Source organism: Aythya fuligula, chromosome 2 (genome assembly GCF_009819795.1).
Source record: "Aythya fuligula isolate bAytFul2 chromosome 2, bAytFul2.pri, whole genome shotgun sequence".
Classification (NCBI taxonomy): Eukaryota; Metazoa; Chordata; class Aves; order Anseriformes; family Anatidae; genus Aythya; species Aythya fuligula.
The window spans coordinates 66,280,041-66,299,171 of NC_045560.1; the positions used below are offsets into that span (position 1 = coordinate 66,280,041).

At 41.4% G+C, this 19,131-nt stretch overlaps 1 protein-coding gene across 1 annotated transcript in view; it reads right to left on the minus strand.

Moving 5' to 3' along the window:
• The window catches only part of TPPP (tubulin polymerization promoting protein), a 69,644-nt gene extending 53,406 nt beyond the window's left edge, over window positions 1-16,238 (minus strand). Inside the window, 1 exon segment of the mRNA XM_032182195.1 lies at window positions 16,166-16,238. The gene's annotated coding sequence lies outside the window, so the exon portion shown is untranslated.
• Window positions 16,239-19,131: the final 2,893 nt, after the last annotated feature.

Consider the following 19,131-nt stretch of genomic DNA (forward strand, 5'->3'; position numbering starts at 1 on the left):
GACCAAGGTAATTCAAGATGTTGTGGGTATTTCTACTGGAGGTGGCACTCCCCCTGTGGGGCTTTGGAATCCCCCAAACCTTCCATCAGGGCCTTTATATGAGTTTCCAATGATTGCTAATATTCTAATCAATATAACTTTTAATATACATACAACTAGCATCCAAAGGGTAGCTATGCCCCAATATACTTCAAGTTCTTTTAAGAACTGGTTTGAGTCCTCTTCTTTTTTCCTCCAATGGGATAGAATATTGCCTAATCCTTATTTGCTGTTGCGGATCCATTACTTCTACTACCAAGGGTTCCATATCTAATTTTCCTGAATCTCCCTCTTGATAACCATACCTGAGGGTCTATTTCTCCCTCATCTTCTTGGGTTAGGGTATATAGCTGAATTTTTAATTCTCCCCTCTGGCTCTTGATTTCCAACCCTGATCTTATTATTAAGTCCCTTCCTAAATGATTGTGCGCAGCCTCAGGCACCAGCAATAGGTCATTAAGACATAGTTTCTTTTCTGATTCTATTTCTATATTTTTCCAATATAGGAACCTTAAAGGGCTCCCCTTTCACTCCTACTACCATGGTATTCCTCCTTCCTTCCTTAACCTCTTTTGGTACTTTTCTAATAGTTGATTTCTCTGCCCTAGTATCTACAAAAAAAATACACTTTTTCCCCTCTGTGGACCTATTAATAATTTTATCAAGGGTTCACTTGATGTTCAGGTCACCAAAAGATAGCCCCTGACACCCCTATTCTTCCTTAAACATTTCTTCATCCTGTTTCTTTTTTCTGCAATTCCTCTGACGATGACCCTTTTTGCCACAATAGTAACAGATAGGGATTCCGTCTTGTTGTCCTTTCCATTAATCCTTTGGTTCTCTTTCACTCTGTTTTTTTCCTGATCTTTTCCTGCTTTCCCGTCCACTTGGTTTTTGACTTTCCTTTATTGCTGCCACAAAAATCTTTGCTTTTGCCTTCTGTTTTCCCCCATCTCTCCTCACATAGACCATTGGCGCTTCCCTCAATAATTCTAATCCTTTGATTCATGTGAATCATCAATTTTCTCCAATTTCTTTTGGATGTCTTCCAAGCATTTTGCTACAAACTAGGTTCTCAACTGTGCCCCTCCTGCAGGAGAATCAGGATCCATCCCCGAGTACATCTGAAGGATTTTCTCAGTCTTTCTAACCATTCAGTTGGAGATTTGTCTCTACACTGATACTCGTTAAAAGCTTTATTTATATTTTGTCCCCTTGGAACTGATTCCTTTATCCCTTGTATCATTATGGTCCTAAGATCCCCCATATTTTCCTCCCCTGAGCAGCCTGATCATTCCAGTTAGGGTTGGTATTTGTCCATTTCACATCCCCCAGAGGACCTCCCTGATTTTGTCTTTCCCACAGTCTCATTCCTGCTTGCCTGATCATTCCCCTTTCTTCCGTAGTAAGGAGATCCCTAATATGGACTGAATTTCTTCCAAGGTATACATGTTACAGAATCACAGAATTGTCTAGGTTGGAAGAGACCTCAAGATCATCGAGTCCAACCTCTGACCTAACACTAACAAGTCCTCCACTAAACCATATCCCAAAGTTCAACATCTAAACGTCTTTTAAAGACCTCCAGGGATGGTGATTCCACTACTTCCCTGGGCAGCCCGTTCCAATGCCTAACTACCCTCTTGCCCAACTTTAGCCTGTTCCCCCTTGTCCTATCACCAGGCACATGGGAGAATAGACCAATCCCCACCTCGCTACAGCCTCCCTTAATGTACCTATAGAGAGCGATAAGGTCACCCTTGAGCCTCCTCTTCTCCAGGAAGAACATACCCAGCTCCCTCACCCGCTCCTCATAAGACTTGTTCTCCAGACCTCTCACCAGCTTGGTCATACTTCTCTGGACTCGCTCAAGCACCTCGATGTCCTTCTTGTAGCGAGGGGCCCAAAACTGAACACAGTACTTGAGGTGCAGCCTCACCAGAGCCGAGTACAGGGGGACGATCACTTCCCTAGCCCTGCTGGCCACACTGCTTCTTATACAAGCCAGGATGCTGTTGGCCTTCTTGGCCACCTGAGCACACTGCTGCCTCATATTCAGCCAACTATCAACCAATACTCCCAGGTCCTTCTCTGCCTGGCAGCTTTCCAACCATTCCTCTCCCAGCCTGTAGCTCTGCTTGGGGTTGTTGTGCCCCAGGTGCAGGACCCAGCACTTGGCCTTGTTGAACTTTATTCAGTTGGCCTCAGCCCATTGGTCCAGCCTATCCAGATCCTCCTGCAGAGCCTTCCTACCCTTGAGCAGATTGACACACGCACCTAACTTGCTGTCATCCAATCCTCCAGCTGGATTTGACTCCATTCACCACAACTCTTTGGGCCCAGCTATCTAGCCAGTTTTTAACCCAACAAAGCGTACACCAGTCCAAGCCACGAGCAGATAGTTTCTTGAGGAGAATGCTGTGGGAAGCAGTGTCAAAAGCCTTACTGAAGTCAAGGTAGACCACATCCACAGCCTTTTCCTCATCCACTAAGCACACCACCTTGTCATGGAAGGAGATCAGGTTCGTCAAGCAGGACCTGCCTTTCATAAACCCATGCTGACTGGGCCTGATCACCTGCTTGCCCTGTAAGCGCCACGTGATGACACTCAAGATAATCTGCTCCATGAGCTTCCCTGGCACTGAGGTCAAACTGACAGGCCTATAGTTCCCCGGGTCTACCCTCTGGCCCTTCTTGTAGATGGGAGTCATGTTTGCTAGTCGCCAGTCGACTGGGACCTTCCCCGATAGCCAGGACTGTTGATAAATGATGGTAAGATGGAAATGATGGAAACATGTTCTGACCTAAGAACTGGTCTAATCTTTCGGCAATTCCTAAAGGGTCATCTAAAAGGCTTCCCATTTCCTTCTTAAAATTTCTTACATCTGACGTGTTCAAAGGAACTGCTACAAACCCTATTCCCCTCTGACTCCCCCCAAGGGGTACCTCCCTCAAAGTGTAAAGACCTCCTAAATCATCAGTCCGACCTCGTGTTTCACTTTCCTCCCTCTCTGTGGCTTTTATTTCTAGTCCTTTGCGCAGAAGGAGAGGGAGAGTGAACAGGGGCCATGGCAATCAACTTTCAACAGGTGGTGGTTCTGGTTGCCATGAATAGGGAGGGGGTATATTATCCAGAGGCTCCCATTCTTCCTTTCCCCTGTCAGTTCTCGTATTTAAAGCGAATACTTGGGTTGGGGGAAATGAGTTTGAGGCTCCTATCCATAGAGCCGCATAATCATTTTCTTCTTGGTTAAAAGGCTCCTTAGAGTTAACGTAGAGGTTCAATGCCTGACATACCCAATCCTCAAAGGATCCAAAAACTAGACAAAAAACATGTGGCCTTAAAGGTTCCTTTGGCCATTTTATCATACAAAACTGAACCATTTTCTCTTCATTTTTTCCTTTCCTTGATTCCCAATCATCCCAATATTTTAACATTATCCCTAATGGGCTTTCTGGTGGAATGTCCAGGCTCTTTGAGCCTCTCAGGTCTGAGAATCTACTTTCCTCCTGACCCATCCTGGAACCTTCAAATAAATTCCGAATCCCTGGAACCCTCAAAGAGGTTCCGAATCCCTGGCTGTGCCTGTGTCTGGAGGTATCTTGCAAGTGGTTAACCCGCCCACGAATTCCTAGACCAATCATTTCGGTCCTTCACCGACCGAGTCCCTCGTGGGAGATCGGAACCGTGGTTAGAAGACCTCCGCACTCGCTTCGGAACTAAGTTCCGTCTCAGTCATAACCTTACACACAGTCACACAACCAAATCCCACCCCGACTGAACGGTATACTCACAAATCCTCTTCGTTCGGGACTTCATGGGCAGAATTACAGGTCACGGAGGGAGAGCTCTTGGTTCTTTACTTGCCTCTTATGTTCGAAATCTTGTTGGACTCTAGCACCGCTATCGGCAAGTGCCACTAGGTGGGGCACATCCCTTTACCAGTCACAGATCCAAAGTCCAAGAAGATCACGTCGGGTTCACCAATTTGTTATAAATGAAGATACAATTCAATCGGAATTTAGTGATATTTATAAAAGGCGAGTAAACAGTGCTGGGTGCATGGGGAGTCTATGCTCTACCAACACGCACACCCAACCGTCGAACTTTCCAAATATAAATAGAACATTGCTTTTACATATTCATAAGAAACCCGAGTACGCCTATACATACGTATAACCTATCCCCGCTTCGTATTATAATTCTCTTTGTGGTGGTCGTTGGGGGTCCTGGGGATGAAGGCTCACGGTTCCCCCCCCCATCACCACTAGCAACCTTTTGTTACTGGATCTTGTCCAGACTGCAGGGGCAGCTTCGACTGCCTCCCTGTTCTTCTGCACACACTCTGCCCTCCACAAGGTTCCCGAAAGCAACAAAATGTGATTGCTTTTCCCATGTTTCGTTAACCCTTGAAACCACACTAATAATATGATTATCGTATAACATTAAACAACAAATTTTAACAGTTCCAACCAGCAAACCCCCCAGCAACTTCCATGCCTTACCATCTGGAGAACAAGAAACCCCAGACTGCATGGAGTCTCCTGAATCACCCTTCTTTGTTCCCTCTAAACTCTTTTACATTCCTGATAGCCTCATCGTTAAAGAGTCTGATGTTATCACCAACCATGGGGCTTGCGGACCCCCATGGCCACACTCCCACATCTCCCCCTTCTTTGTTAATATCGACCATTTTATTGACACGAATTATTACTCCATTGGCCCTCCTGCTGCTACTGCCATCACAAGCCTTTGCTGTTATGCCCCCTGGTGATCTGAATGTGCCTTTTGACCCAGGCCCTATTGGCCTTGAAAAGGAGATGGATGTTTCCCTTCGATACATGAAGAATAGGATACATAAGGCCCAAAGGCCGAGTTGCTTGACAACTTAAAGCGAGACATATTGTTCCCACGAGTAGCCCTGGAATTCTCTGGTGTTTGTAATTAAGAAAAGGAATGGAAAATGGAGACTGTGAAGTCATGGAAGATATGGGAGCACTTCAATCAGGATTACCAACTCCAACTATGCTCCCCCAGACATGGACATTGATAGTAATAGACTTAAAAGGATTGTTCTGATTGTATGTATGTATAGGCATACATAGGTATGGGCATACTCGGGTTTAGTATGTAAAAGCAATGTCCTGTATATTTGGAAAGTTTGATGTTTGTGTGTGTGTGTTGGTAGAGCATAGACTCCCCACGCACCCAGCACTATTTACTTGCCTTTTATAAATATTACTAAATTCAGATTGAGTTGAGACTTCATTTATAACACACTAGAAAAACTTCTCTCATATCAAACTTTTTGCCGGTAAGAGACTACAATACATAGTCATCTGCAGAGAGACAACTGGGAGAACTCTAGAAAAACCCAGTTATTGATCTGAAGTCTTCCAAAAATCATGGGACCAATAGTTGTCTTTGTGAATTCCAGTCATCTGATTCTGTATAGCTGTATGAACACCAAGTATGTATAAATAAACCCAGTGCCTCCGTACTGATCAACCGTCAATTCTACTGAAAGATTTAGGTAAATTTACACTCTCTCACTAATCTACATCGTCTCCAGGAGGCAACATATTGCAGGAATACAAGTATAGCTTTGATGTAGATTTCAGGGAACTGCTCTTAGCAGGGATTCATCTCCCATTACCAATGAGGCAGTTTGAAAGAATTAGTAAAACCTAGAGTATTTTTGACAACAATTTCAGTGGAATTGTACTCTATGGAATACATACTACCTACCTGGACTTCAGAATTCACAATGGCATCTTCCCTGTTCTATTCCTGAGAAGTGGTTGATCTGCTCAGTAAACGCAGGCAGCTTAGTATTTATAACAGAGTTAGTATCACTGCCGTATCATAGGTAGTGAAACTATAGGAGAGGGATGAAGAAAAATGCCTGTTCTACTGGCAGAGTTATGAACATAATGAGGACCCTGGGTCCCATACTCCATACTGATTGTTAGGCCACATAAAGGAGGGACATGATTGTATGGAATGCTCTGAAAAATTAATGTTCATTGACTCTGTGGAGGAAATACACAGTCACACTAGCTGGAAACATATTTACCCAGTTTATGATCTCCATACCAAGAAATGCTTTTCAAAAAAAATCAACAGGAAACTATCAGAAGTGCAAGTGCATAGCTATGCCATATACCTATCTGCTTATCCAGCTGGACTCTGGCTTGCTAAGAACATTCTTACCTGATGTAAGTTGAATTATTTTCATTTGCAGCAAGTATTACAAAAACAAATTTAATGGAAGTCTTGTTGCAGCATGAACAGATACAGAAATGAGTAAGACTGTATTGTCTAAGACAACACAGAAGACTTGTAAACTACAGTAGATACTTACTATAGTCCCAAGAACAATCCAGTTAAAGTGACACACTTTAAAACTTTTTGTTATTTAGAATATTTACCAACCAAACATTGGTTTAGATGATTTCAAAAGTCCTGCAAACTAAGGAAAACTTTCAATTTATTTGGCCAAGAAAAATAGGATTCTACATTCAATCATAGCATTTCTTATGTATTTGATTACATTAAACATTTGAGTAAATACTCAAGAAAACAGTGGCCTGAAGTCTGATGATTTTATTGAGAACAAGACAATAGAGTAGGGAAAAGGATAGAGATGGTGGATCCCTTGCAATGCAGTTCACACAGCCACAAAGTTGAAATAAGTATGGAATTACATACAAACACAAAGAACTGTACATTCATAACATTAACAATTTTACTTAAGTTTCAACCTGAAAGTAAGCTTCCTATTTCTGCCCCATTCTCTTACAAATGAGTCTCAGCTTCTCCACACCTACATTCTAAGCTCCTGGGCTGTCAGCCTTCCCCAAGCTGTCAGCCTTCCCTAAGATATTTCTTAGATGGTCCTAAACCTGAAAGGCCATTGTTTTTTAGCAAACAGACATATTACAAAGAATTCTGCCCTCAAGCACATAACCTAGGAGCTGTTAATTGTTACCTCTTTTTACCTTCCATAGTTCTGCTAATCCTTCCTGCACACCAAGAATTGGTAAACATGATTATTTCAGGCATACTTTTCGTCAGAATCTGTGCAACCCTGGTGAAAGTTACAGTGCACCATAAATAGGTACCATCTACAATTTAAAACCTTCCGTCCAATCCAAGCAAAAAAGAAAGCCATTTTTCAGAGCATTAGACTTGCTATTTTTGTATGTGTGAATTGGATTCACAAACATATATCAAACTCTGCAAAGCATCTGATTTTTGCATCTGTTCTATTTTAGTATTTGATCTATCTTCCCTATATTTTAAAAGTGTTATGGAGTTGCAGGTAAAGGGCATTCTCATTTATTTCTTGTCTGGAATTATTTATGCCAAATAAATCCAGCAAACATAAAGTACCACAGCTGGAATCTTTCTCCCACATCTTTGCATAAACATTCAAGCCACAAGAAAGGATAAACAGCTGTAGAAATGCAGCTCCTCTTAATGAAATGTAATGTTTTACACAATGCTCTTAAGGCTTAAACTTCCTTCACAGCTATAGCTATCAGTAGCAATCAGAATTAAGACATTCTACTTCTGAGTTCTGCTCTGGGTATATATTCTTCACATGTGATAATGAGACAGACATTTTCTCTATCATAAAAAAGAAAAACAAACAGCAAACACTACAGACCAAGTATAACTAACATAACCCTATCAACATTTTACCTATCTTTACTTAATTAAATCCTTTCACAGGCTTCATGAGGAACTGCATGGCTAATCCATGACTTCTCTGTAATAAAATACGTGTATCTAGCACTATGGAAAATGGTAAAGCTGGCTACATCATCCAGCTGCATTAGTCTGAAAACAGCAGCTTTTCAGCTGGAAACACACAGAGTAACCAAAAGTTGGTTATTCAAGTTGTCCAGTCTTTTTCCTTAGTGAATCAACGTGTCAGACACCAATGAAGCTATACATTCCATGAAATAAACAACTTTAGAAAACACATTATCAAGCAAAGAGATTATTTTCACTGCTGACCTGTTACTATTCTATTTCTAAAAACAATCACTACTCACTTCCATAGTTACTGCTACAATACCATGTAGAGACAAAACAATGTTTTGCTCTTAGTAAACTACATTTCTCCATTCCAAAGAATCACTTCACAATATATCACCTCTTTATTTATGAAGTATGTATATGCATATATACATACCCTTATTAGCAACAGTTCTATTAGAACTTTTCTTTTTAATGAACACGTTTCACCTGATAACACTTACTACTACATAAAAATTCTTTCTCTACCTAAGTAACTCTTTAACTAGTTCTACGACCTCTTGTAGCACCACCACATACTTTGCACAAGTTTCAACTACAGCAGCATCAGTGCAGGCATCCACCAGATATTTATGCACTGGTGAGACCTATTACACCTTCCCCCCCCCCCCCCCCCCCCCCCCCCCCCATTACGTGACTCTATTCTATTTGAGAATCCTGCTTACATTCATTCTGAGTCCTGCTGGACTGCCACCGGTATCAAAGAAATAATAAGGACACAAATATATACAAATATACAGCAATTCCATGTGCAGGCAAGGATACAAGATGGTCTCTAGAACACCCTTCAAACAACAGAGTAAATATGACACTTTTCAAAAGGGATAAAGATACTCAGGCTGACTAAAGCATAACAAAAGAGCCTCAACTGTTTAGATAAAATAGTTTTTCATGGCATATCAAGAAAAGAGTAGGGAATCACAGATCCAAAAAGACTGGAAGACAATACCTGCTTCTGCAATAGCTATACAACTTTCAGATAACATTCTGGGCCTATTATCACTGTAGGATTAAGCAGGTCCAAGTTTGCTGATTTGAAATATTAATTTGTAGATCTAGCTTAATGTACTATCCACAGATTTCTTTAAATACTTATTCTGGTTTTAGCTGGGATGGGATTAATTTTCTTCCTAGTTGAAGGTATGGTGCTGCGCTTTGCATTTGGGATGAGAATAATGCTGATAACACACTAATGTTTTAGTTGTTGCACAGAAGTGCATGCACTGAGTCAAGGACTTTACAGCTTCTTGAACCTCCCTACCAGCAAGGAGGCTGGGGATACACAAGAAGCTGCGATGGAATACATGTACAACCAGAACAGCTGACACAAACTGGCTGAAGGGATATTCCATACATCACATGAAACAATAAACCGGATGGTTGGCAGGGGGACGCTGATCAGAGCCTAGATGGGCATCAGACAGAGGGTGGTAAGAAACTGCATTGTGCATCACTTGTTTTGTGTATTCCTTTACCTTCATTATTATAATTATTTTCCTTTCCTTCTCTGTCCTATTAAACTGCCTTTATCTCATCCCACAAGTTTTACCCGTCCCCCCCCCCCCCCATCCTTTTCTCCTTGGAGAGTTAACCTTACTGATGATGAAGGGGGAATATAAGGGTGGACACTTTCCCTTGCTCCTTTACGTTCCCTTTCTCCTTCACCATCCTCTTCCCCTCCAAGCTAGCCACAAGAGCACTTGAGAATTTTGAATATCCTTTTGCTATGTCTCCCGAATGTGTTTTTGGTTTTGTTTACAGTTAAACAACTATTTAAGAATACCACCAGAGGTCTGTCCTAAGGCAGGATAGCTACAAGTGGCAGGGAGTGTTAGGAGGATATGGGCAAGTACCTAGGACAATGGGCACCTTCAGGATTTTGGGACTTCATCCCTGAACAAATGCAGAATCTTGAAAAACTAGTACAATATTTGGAAAAAAATATTCTGTAACCCTGGCAATCCCAGAGGCACAAATCACTGCAATGTGCTGGGGCTTGGCCCATGCCTAACAAGCTACACTCAACACTACTCCAACCCCCATGATGGGCCCTGCAGCTGGACCACTGAACCAACTTGTGCAGGTATCAGTCACCCCTATATGAGAGAATAAGCAATGAATAGGAAATTCAGCTTATTTGGTAAGGAAAGAAACCCTGCTAAGGGGAAGGAGGAAGAAGAGGATGAGGCAGGCTACTCCAAAGCAGGGCCATCACAGGAACAGGAGGATGAAGAGGCAGAACTTGTAAATGCAGCAGTAACCACCCAATCCCTATCCCTGGGTGAGCTGCAAGATACATGAAAAGATTTGAGCTGCCATCCAGGTAAGCACACTGTCAACTGGCAGCTCCAATGCTGGGATAACAAGACCAACAGTATGGAATAAGAGGGCAGGCAAGCTAAGCAGCTAGGATCCCTCTCTATGGAAGGGGTTATTGACAAAGTGATTGGAAAAGGGGCACAAGCCCTCATCCTCTGGAAGTGACTCCTGTCAGGCATGAAGGAAAGGTATCCCTTCTCAAAGAAGATGTTATATGTCACCCAGGCCAGTGGATGACCATAGAGAGAGATATACAGTTCCTAAAGGAATTAGCACTGGAGGTGATTCATGATGACCTAGACAATGACCAGATATCCAAAAATCCAGATGAAGTCAAATGCACGTGACCCATGTGGCAGACAACTATACATGTATGGAGTGCACCAAACATCATCATATGCCAACTCATTGGTAGTAATGACCTGGACAGACAGAGAGGAACACATGATGGATTAATTGTCTGGCCAACTCCGAAACAAAGAAAGTATAGAATACCTTGATCCTAGAGGCACGAGTCCATGAGTTGCAAGGAAAAAACAATCACAAAAAGAGGTTTTTTTTTGTAGGAAAATTGCTGCTCCAGTTTCCAGTGGGCAGTATTCCAGACTAATGAATACTATGACCAGGACTAGAGGGGCCCTGCCTCCAGCCTGGTGGAGGAAAGGGACAATCAGATTTATTGGACTGTGTGGATTCAGTGGCCTAGTACATCAGACCTATAGGGCTATAAGGCTCTAGTGGACACCGGTGCAGTGTACCCTAATGCTATCTGTATAGCCCCTGGAGTGACAGGGGGATCCCAACAGCTATTGGTATTGGAGGCTGAAGTGAGTCTAACTGGGAATGAATGGAAGAGAACCCATTATGATTGGCCCAGAGGCTCCATGCATCCTTGGCATAGACTATCAGTACTGGGTCTGGCTGGAATGTTAACTTTCCCGGCAGCAGCCCATACAGTGCCATACTCTGTACTTGTAGCTGGAACAGCAGTGTTATCACACCAGTGTTGTGTCTACTGCTGAGCAGAAGTGGCACAGCATTGGGCCTTTCTCTAACCCTCCTAGGGGGTGGGCAAAAAGTGAGGAGAGAAACATCACTAGGGCAGCTGACCTAAACCAATCAAAGGGATATTCCATACCATGTCACGTCACACTCAGCAATAAAAGGTGGAAACAGGAAGAAGAGGGGAGGGGTGGGCTCTCGTTGGGAAAATGTCGGTCCTCCTCTCGAACACCAGCTGCGTGCGTTGAGGCCTTGCTTCAAGGACGTGGTCAATCATCGCTCATTTGTGGGAAGTAGAGAGTAATTTCTTTCCTCTGCACTTCTATATAGCCTTCATTTATTTTGTTTGTTTTCCTCCCTTCTTTTTATTTTTCCCTTTTTCCCTCCCTTTTCCCCTTTCCCTTTTTATTTCCCCTTAGTTAAATTGTTTAGTTCATGGTAGTCTTTATTTAATTATTATTTCCCTTTAATTAAATTATCCTTATCTCAACCCATGAGTTGTTCTTTGCTTTACTTCTCCCCCTCCTCATCTAAAGGAGGGGGAGTGAGAGAGTGGTTGTGGGGTTTAGCTGCCCAGCACGGTAAAACCACCACACTATCTCAGGAGAGGATATTTCAAGGACGTAAAAGGGTGGGCATAGCTGCCTTGGAGAAAGAGAAAATTAAACAGGAGTCTACCTTGCCTGGTCTCTCAGAGGACCCTTCTGTTGTGGGGTTGCTGGTATGGTGCTGCACTTTGCATTTAGGATGAGAATAATGCTGATAACGCACTAATGTTTTAGTTGTTGCACAGAAGTGCATACATTAAGTCAAGGATTTTTCATCTTCTCATACCTCCCATCCAGCAAGGAGACTGGGGATGTGCAAGAAGATGGGAGAGGGCACAACCAGGACAGCTGACACAAACTGGTCAAAGGGATATCCCATACCATATGATGTCATGTGGAACAATAAATTGGGGTGGTTTGCTGGGGTGAGAGTACAGGGTGGTGCTGCACAGGGTCTGGCTGGGCATCATCAGTCAGCAGGTAATAAGCGATTGCATTGTGCATCACTTGTTTTGTATATTCTTTTACCTTTATTATTTTCCCTTCTTTTTCTGTCCCATTAAACTATCTTTATCTCAACCTCCAAGTACTCCCCTCCTCCCACCCCCAATTGTCTCCCCCATCTCACTGGGAAAGGGGAAGTGAGCAAAGGTAACTGTGGTGCTTAGCTGCCTGCCAGGTTAAACCACAACAACATTAAGCATCATCCCAAGGAGATCAGTGCAATCATTAGTAAGACAGGGAGCTTTGTGTAACATTAAGTAAAAATATCAAGAGAACCAAGCTGACGCTATTGAGAAGGATAACATTTGATCAGAGAAAAATTAAGCTAAGAGACTTTACAGGGCTTGAAAGCGTTCTAAGACTTAAAAGTCAAAAAAAACATCACCTATGATCAAGAAGGGGAAATGTTATAAGAGCTACAAAACCCACGAACAAAGACATTTTAAATTGAGAGATTTAATGAGTTCCATCAATGTAATTTGTCAGGTGACTGAAATCACTTGAATGAAATGTCCAACTTCTTAAGGGTATTTAAACCAGCTGTACTGCAGATTAAAAAAATAATCTTTTTGTTGCAACTTAATGCTATGAAGTTTTGATCTGTGTACTCTCAGTTGCTAGCATTAATCCAGAAAAGGTAAAATTCATATTACGTACTCAAGAAAACCATGAGGCAGGAGACAAAGGAGAATAGAAGAGGGAACCTTAAGACAACTGGCAAAGGGAAGAGCATAGGCTTCTCCACTTCCATTTTAGAGCCCTGACATAGATAAGATACACACTTAACAGAAGCAAACTGAATTGCTCACCCAGAACAAATAACTACTAACAAAAAAGAAAGATTTCCTATCTGTTGATGTAATTTATCACTGCAACCCAAGAAAAATGACCAGCACAAAAATCACTGTGTTACTCCATCCAGAACCTGAGAAAAAGTCAGAAAAGCTGTCCTGAAACCTAATCAGTCTACACATACTTGACCTGTACTGTGTGTACAAGCCCTGTGTATTTAAATTGGGGTATTTTACCAGTACCATTCTCTCAAAGTACAGCCACTTTCACTACTATGTCAAAGCATTCCAGGATTCTGACTACACAGCAGTGGGAAATTCTTTCAGCACTTCTGCGTATGGACAAGTTATTTCTGTTGGAAGTGTATTTGTTACTCCACAGTTTTTGTAGGTTTGGGTGTGCCTTTAGTGATGAGTCGCTTTTTTTTTTTCAAATTGTTTTTACAGATCCTTTCCCCACACATTCCTCCTCTCCCCAGAACTGAAATAATGACCTCCCTGGGTCACAGTCATATACCTGTAAAAAGTCACTCTTTGGTGCTGAAATTAATATTCAGTTTTTAAAACAAAAGGGACTCTGGATCTTAAATTTAAGGAAGAGTAAAAACATAAGTTGCCAGAAGATAAAATGTTTTATTTTGGCTCAGTGTAGATCTCTTTTTTGTTTCAACGCTTCAATATTTAGTCCAGTTAGATAAAAAAAAAAAAAATAAAAACAATCCCCTCCCAAAAAATCAAAGCATTAGTCACAGGTCTCTCCAAGAGTGCCCTGGGAAACCAGGATAACATTTAAACATCATATGGTTTATTCTCTAAGGCACTCCTAGATACAACATCAAATGCAACTTATTGTCTCTACATATTCTAAGAATACCTTTTTTTAAAAAAAAAAAAAAAAACACAAGCTGACACTGCTGCTTGCCTGCCTCTCTCCTTCCTGAGAGCCTTTCTTTCCATCCCAGTCAATCTCAAGGTACATGTAAAAACAATTTCCGACATACAGCTGATTACAGAAACTAAATGGCATTAATACTCGTGATTAAAAAATAAGACATTATTTTTCACCACAGAAAATCCACAGCTTAAATGAGGCAAGCAGAAACAATTACCTGCTGGATGTATATTTATTTTTTTAATATTTTTATTTTAAATTTATTATAAATAGTATGTGTATTTATTATAAGTTTCCATTTATTTTATAAAAACCTTTTCTTACATTTACGAGGGTCAAGTGCAAACACTGCAGGAGATTCTCACATGAACTTTATCTGTAATTTTATCTTTGCATGGCATTCTGTCTAAGCACTGAACTGTACTATGACTTAATAACAGATGCATGCTTCAGCAGTTATAAATAATGGACTTTTTAAAGGTATATGACTGTGACACAGGAGAGGTACAAAAGCATTCAATACATCACTAAAGGATTTTAATAATGTCTGTTTCTATTCTGAGAATAAATACATGGTATATATTCAATATATTTGGTAAACAGTCACGCTAATTTAAGCCCGAGACTTTGAAAGCATATCTTTCAGTTTTTCCCCCAGGTTTTCACAGCTCTAGCAGAAAAATTCCCCAAATGTTAATGCTTGTTCAGCATGCTAACAGTTGTCAGTTTTCTAAAGGATTCTATTTAATGATACCAGTTGAGAAAATAGTGTGAAGACAAAAAATAAAAATAAAAAATCAGTCAAAATAGACACATATAGTCTCATATCATGTGTTTCATTTCGGGCCAGGCCCTTTCTTTTCTTTCTAAACAGATATAAGCAGTTATACAAGCCTCTGTAAAAATCAGCAAGAATTTCACCCCCTGCCCACCACACACACACCTGTCTATGTAGACCCTGCAAAACATTAACAGGTAAGATGCTTGTCAGCAGCATCTACTGCTGCTGTCAATATATATAAAGCTGTCAATGTTTCAGACACACATTTTCCACTTGTGTATTCGACATCTTGCAGAAGATACCCAATTTCACTAATGAAGAATTCAACCAGAATACCAGAGCTTTTACCCAGAATTTAAGACATACTAGTAACCAGTGATGACTTGGTGTTTTTGTTTTTACTGGTTTTCAAACTAGTTAGCCAGGATCGGGGAGAACCAATTAATTCACAATATTTTGTTTCATCCAGTTTTTCACCCCGGAGTACTGCTCTCAGCTTTATACCTGCAGGTGTTATACTGCAATCTGTAAATACTCTCTGATACCAGATTCTAGTTTTCATGGAGGACGTCATATAGGGGCGGTTCTAATTGGCAAAGCCCCTTGGGCATTTCAGGGAAAAAAAAAAAAAAAAAAAAAAGCTTCTCCACCCATCCATCTTCACAAAAGGGGACTGACTGCTTGCTCTGCACAAGAACGCAGCTCTGTAGGGGCTAAGGTTTTATTGTCGTCTCCAAATTATAACCAAAAACAGAATATCGGCTCCAAAGCACAGGTAGACATTAATTTATTTAGTCTGCACGCAAGGTGGATTTTTCTTTGGGAGAAACCTTCACCTAGACCTAGGCTAGCCAGTCGCGCACAACCCATCCACTAATCTGTTACTGCAATGTCCTCAGGAGCTGGAAGGCAACCCCTTTCTCCCCCGCACAGGTTGCGATCGCGCGTCTCTTCGCAGCGGGAGGAACCCACTGCGGCCAGATACTGGGGGCCGCATCCCGACCGGCGGGCCAGGGGAACGAAAGCAGCTTTGCACAGAGCCCCTCTCCCCTCCACATGGGTCGCGTGGGAAAAAAAATAAATAAATAAATAAATAAATAAAATGAACGAAATAGAAGAGGGGGAGCGGCTACTGCAGAAAGAAGCAACCGCCGCCTTGCCCGCGGCCCCCCGAGGCTGTTACATAACGACAGCACGGAGCACAGGGCTGCGCACCCCTGCCTTATTGGGAGAGACTCTGATCCCACCACGGCACCGCAGATAAGAGACAGCGCTGGGCAGCTACGCCAACGTTCCCGCCTCCTCCCCTTGGGTCCTCATTAACCGAATGCAAATTAATTAGCCAGCAAGCTGAACAGGGGGTGGGGGGCAAGAAACATCCCTGCTCAAAAGAAGAAGGGGGTGGGGGGGAGAAAGGGCTCAAGAACCGGACTGTTTCACCCGCAAGAAGCACGTACTTACCACCGGCTCTCCGAGGCAGCAGCAAGTCCTGCCAGCCTAACCTAACTCTCTCCCTGGCTCAGGCGCTACTGGGAGCCAGTCTCAAGCCGGCGCGGCGGCTCAGCCAAACTCCCGCCCTCGCTGTCCAGGCATTGGCGAGCGCTCGGCACCGCCTGCCCGACCCCCTCTGCCGCTCTCTTCCATAGGCCAGGCAGGCTGTCTAGCTGGCAGTCGCTCGAGCCTTCCCCGAAGCGTGAGGTAATCAATCAGCCTAGGGGCAGCCTCTGCCTTTGCTGCCTTAAATGGCTGGTTATTGCCAGCAGGGTTTCTCCTCTCCTCCCTGCTTATTACCCAGTGCTCAGCAGCAGGTGGCCAGGGAGAGGTGGGAGGAGGCCGCGCGAGCGGGAGGAGATAACTTCCTTACCGCTCCCACGGCTAGGAGCTAAGAGAGACGGGGTGGGTGCGTGCGTGCGTTAACCTGCATCGGGTAGTATGAGAGTTGAGGCCAGGTGTAGCAGTTTCTGCCGTTCCTAGTATCCTATGCTCCCTTCAGGAGGGAAATTAAGAAACCAAGGAGCATCAGTTACTTGTGTCCTGCCAGGCTATGTCAGGTTCTGATCCTTCTGATCCTGGCTGCCCATTTTGTCATAAATTGTGCTTGTTGACAAATAATAAACAATTAAAATTAATTAACTAGAAAGGAATGGGCTGGATTGTGCAGTGGAGTAGGTGTTCCACAAAACCCTGCATCTCCCACCTCACTATGTGGTTAGGACCAGGTCTAGGGTTGACACAGTGTGGAGAAATCCACTCAAAAATATTTAAAAAGAGACAGTTCAGGAGTTGGCAGAAGTCTAATGAACTGTCATGCATCCTCACTTCTGAATTTATAACCAGAGTCCAATCAGACCAGAGTCCACCATATCTAAGTGGACCATAACTTGGTAATTGCTGTGCTAAAGTACTGGAAATAAAATAATCCTTCTGCAGAGATGAGGAAGAAAAGAAAAAAGATTGAATTAATGAGCAGTGGTGCCTCAGTCTTTCAAATGGAAGATAGTTATATAGCTGACTTTTTAAAAGTCTATGTATATATTTGCATTAAGACACTGGAATAATAATTTTTAAACTAGTTTATATCATTATTCTGGTATCCTAAGGCATGACCCACCACTTTATAAATGCTGTAAGGCCTCTTCACATTAGGATTGAGTCTGGCTGCAGTACAGGTATAGGTTTTACAGTAGGGTATGGCATTTGTAATCTCTTTTGAGAGGGCAAACCAAAATCATGTTGTTGTTGTTGTTTTATCCCAAGTTTTCTCTTTCACCATGAGGACACAGGAAATCTACCCTCTATGAAACTTGAGCTGCCTCAGAAAGATTCCCTACCCTGCAACTGAAAAACAGATTAAGAAAGGTACGGTTTTAAATGAGACTAGTTTTGAATGCAAAAACAAATGCAATCCAGATTAACAAAAAAATGAGGTGTAGTAAGTAGCCCAGTGGAGAATACTCACCTAATGTTTAATATGCGGCTGGTGCTACAATATTTTCAAGAATTTCCCCTACCTCGTAGAGTGTAGACTGTAATAATGTTTCTCTTAACAGAATTTTTCATCACAGCCCATGTTCCTTTCTAGTAGCAGAAGACATGCAGAATCAGAATTTCCCAAATTTGATTGTGATAGATTAGATTTGATTAGAGTTTTCTCAGAATCATGATAGCAGCAGGATAAAGAAGGAAAAAAAAAAAAAAGGAAAAGAACAAAAAATCAGGGAAAGGAGAGGAACTTACATATTAACTTTTCTGATCTTACTACAAATACATATTGCTTTATTGTTTTGTGCAAAGTTATTATGTTTCCTACCGGGTTCCTTTCAAAATACAGCATTGGTTAAAAGAAAGAAAATACTGATTACTTGTTCCTAAGGGATAACTTTTTCCTTTAGCACACAGTTTAAAGAAAAAAATATATATATATTTTTTAAAAAGCTAAGCTCCATATCCTTTGTCAAGCTTTGAAAACAAATTATTTTCATGGTAAAACATGTTGTAAATCTTAACTACAATAATAGAGTGTCACAATCTAAAAATAATTTTAAAAATCATCACTTCACAAAAATTTCACCATTCCTACAAGGAAAATCAACTTTCCCCATCTAGAGCTTTAGGAAAAATATAGAGTTTTCTCACTGTTAGACCTTAGAAAACTGATAATTTAAGGGAATGAGAGAAGGAGCATATTTGTTTAAAAGACTGGCATTTCATACATACCATTTGATGGAAAATGGAGTGACAGAACAATTCATAAAATGTGAACTTTGCTTTAAGTTGACATTTTTATTTAAATATAAACAGCAGACCTTAATGTTATCTAAAACATACCTAAATATTTTTAAGTCAAATAACATAACGTAGTTGATCTAAAATTACAGTTGAACAAGGACTTTTTTTCTACTTTCTGGAAAATGCTTAAAGCAAAAATACTCTGAAATTCATGAGTATAACAGTTTTTAAAATTTTCCCCTTCCCTTTCATTTTCAGATTTCAAAAATCTCATTCATTTAAGGATTAGTGAAATACTGAGTTAATAAGTTAAAAGCAGTTGTGTGCAAACTTATTACTAGCTATATCTCTTTTCATTAGAAATGCTAACTTAAGACCTATAGCTACACATTTACGTGAGATTCTTAGCATCCACCATGACTTTTGCCACCCCACCTAAATTGATTGTCATTTTATTGTTTGGAAGTTATTTTCTTAAGAATTTGTCTATATCGGCCCCAGATATAGCTAGCAGTGTAGCAAGGAAACCTTAAAGAATCTTGAAATGCTCCTGTACTGTATAATCAACAAAATTAAAACTCATTGATGCACTCCATCAATTCTGTCAGCAACTAGAGGCTCTAAAATCTTTAATTTCTGGACTGAAAGATAATTTGACAAAGTATTTTTATTATTATTACGCTATGACAAAAAAAATA